At 56.7% G+C, this 2,492-nt stretch overlaps 1 protein-coding gene across 1 annotated transcript in view; it reads right to left on the reverse strand.

Annotated features, from left to right (window-relative positions):
• The window catches only part of SDK2 (sidekick cell adhesion molecule 2), a 347,161-nt gene that overhangs the window by 143,921 nt on the left and 200,748 nt on the right, over positions 1–2,492 (reverse strand). The window contains exon 4 of the mRNA XM_011971658.1: positions 1,360–1,507. The gene's annotated coding sequence lies outside the window, so the exon portion shown is untranslated. The remainder of the gene's footprint in view (positions 1–1,359; positions 1,508–2,492) is intronic.

Below are 2,492 nucleotides of genomic sequence, written 5' to 3' on the forward strand. Positions count from 1 at the left end.
GAGGAGAGGGGATGTGTGTGTCCGGGAGGAGAGGGGATGTGTGTGTCCGGGAGGAGAGGGGATGTGTGTGTCCGGGAGGAGAGGGGATGTGTGTGGTGTGCTTAGCTCAGTCCCCAGGACATAGCAGCCATTCAGTAAACGGCAGCTGCTATTATGATGATGGTGATATTGTCATTACTATTATTACTTGAGATGGAGTCTGGTTCTGTCTGGAGGCTGGAGGCTGGAGTGCAGTGGCCCGATCTCGGCTCACTGCAACCTCTGACTCCCAGGTTCAAGTGATTCTCCTGCCTCAGCCTCCCAAGAAGCTGGAATTACAGGCGTCCACCACAATGGCCAGCTAATTTTTGTATTTTTAGTAGAGACAGGGTTTTGCTATGTTGCTCAGGCTGGTCTCAACTCCTGACCTCAAGTGATCGGTCCACCTCAGCCTCCCAAAGTGCTGGGATTACAGGCGTGAGCCACTGCGACCGGCCTATGATGGTGATACTATTATTATTGTTATTGTCACTATGCTTCCTTCCCCCAACTAGACTTAATGTTCTCCAAAGACAGGAACTGTCCATCTATGCCTCCACTCTCTACAGAGACCAGGAAAGGCTCCATCCTGTGTACACGCAGCCTGAGTAGATGAGAAGGTGGTCTTCTGGAGGGAGGGGAGAGCTGGAGTGGGAAAGAGGAAAGCCCCAGCTGACTCCAGACCTGGGGGTGGGCTCAGCAGGGCGGGGAGACGGGTGTATCTCGGGAGGAAATGCTTTGTTGCTCGCCTTCTGCGGAGGTGTGGGGTGCTGGCTCCATGGCTCCTGCCCACAGGCTGGGCTGCCCCAGCCAATCCCAGGGGCACACAGAGACGGCCTTGTGAACACTGAGAGGCCTGTGTGTTTCTCTCCCTGGGACTTCCCCGGCCACACCTCCACCTCGCAGCCAAGACACACACAGACCTCACGCACCAGTAAACACCCTGCCAACGGACACGCCCAGGGCCGCCCGGCTGCCCGGGGGACACCAGCCTCTCCAACAACCCCTGGCGCCACCGGCCTGCGTCCTGGGCCTGTAACCGCGGTGATCGCACCTTCGTACGTGCCTGTTTGGGTTTCTTAAGTGCTCTGAAAAGCAGATTTATTCTCCAGCTGACGGTGAAGGCAACGCCCTGGGATTCCCCAGGAAGGCGACTGAGCGTGGGTTTCATGGTCCCAAGTCCTTGCATGTACATCCCAAGAAAGCCCCTGGGAGGTCCCCTACCTGGCTGTGTCCCACAGGAGCTGAAAGGAGCTTCTCCGCATTCAGGAGAGACTTTGTCCCCAAACCTCCTCCCCCAGGTCCCCCTCCCCTCCCGTCCCCCCAGAGTGGTGCACTCACATGCGGCTGCTGGGCGGGATCTTGCGGCCGTCCCGGAACCAGGTCACCTGTGGCCGGGGGAAGCTGGCGATGCGCGGGGCATGGATGACAGCGGCTTCTCCGTGGGAGACGCTCTGGTGCTTCTCGCCCTCCTCAAAGCTCCCCATGTCTGCAGCCGGGACAACGGCAGTAGGATCAGGGGCGGGAGGTCAGCCTCAGGGACTGCCCAGCTCCCAGGTTGGGAGTGGTGGCCATGGACGGAAAATTTGGGGCAGACAGGATGACCACAGGGAAGGGGGACACCTTGCTCGGGCCACCCCATTCTCTGTCTCACCACTAGCACCCTGCCCTATGCTACTGTCTCTATTCATATCCCTATCTCCTTCAATCAGCCAATTCATCCCACCACCCTGAGAGGTTGGTCATCATTTCACACGTTTTACAATGGAAAAAACTGCTCAAATGGGCTCAGAGAGGTTAGTTAACTTGTCTAAGGTCACCCAACTAGGAAGAGACAGAGTCAGAATTTGAACTCAGACCTTAAACCCTGGAGTGAGGCTATGTAGCCCCTCCTCCTCTGCCCTACAGTGTGGCCTTCAGCACGGCGGGAGTTCCTGTGTGAGGTGAAGGGCAGGTTTCCGTGCCCTTTCAGGGAGAGAAGGGTGGGCATGCTGAGAGAATGGGGTCTTAGATGCTTGCAAATGGGGGCAGACAGCGTTTCTCTCCTGCGCCTTGGATGTGTAGTGTGTAGTGTGTGAGTTTGTGTGTATGTGTGAACATAAACACCATATTGCTCTTTTAAAACGTGCCACCCCCTTGGCAGATGAGGAGGGGAACATTCATCCTGGCTCTGTCAGCCAGGAGGTAAGCAGAGAGTAGAGGAGCCACGGGTAGGAAACTCTTCAGCCAGCCTGCCTGCCTGCCGGGGTGGGACCAGGGCGTAGGGAGACTAATTCCAACACGGAGGCTTGGAGATAGGGTTTGGGAAGGGGTATTTGTGTCTCCACCACACCCCTGAAAATTAATGGACATCCTTGTTACTTCGAGTGTGGCCCATGGGCAGGTGCCTAGGCACCACACCTGGGCACCTGTCAGAAATGCAGAGTCTCAGGCCCCCCAAAACCTGCTGGATCAGAAGCAGCATTTTAGCGAGA

The sequence above is a fragment of the Mandrillus leucophaeus genome, unplaced genomic scaffold, assembly GCF_000951045.1.
Source record: "Mandrillus leucophaeus isolate KB7577 unplaced genomic scaffold, Mleu.le_1.0 Scaffold1, whole genome shotgun sequence".
NCBI lineage: Eukaryota > Metazoa > Chordata > Mammalia > Primates > Cercopithecidae > Mandrillus > Mandrillus leucophaeus.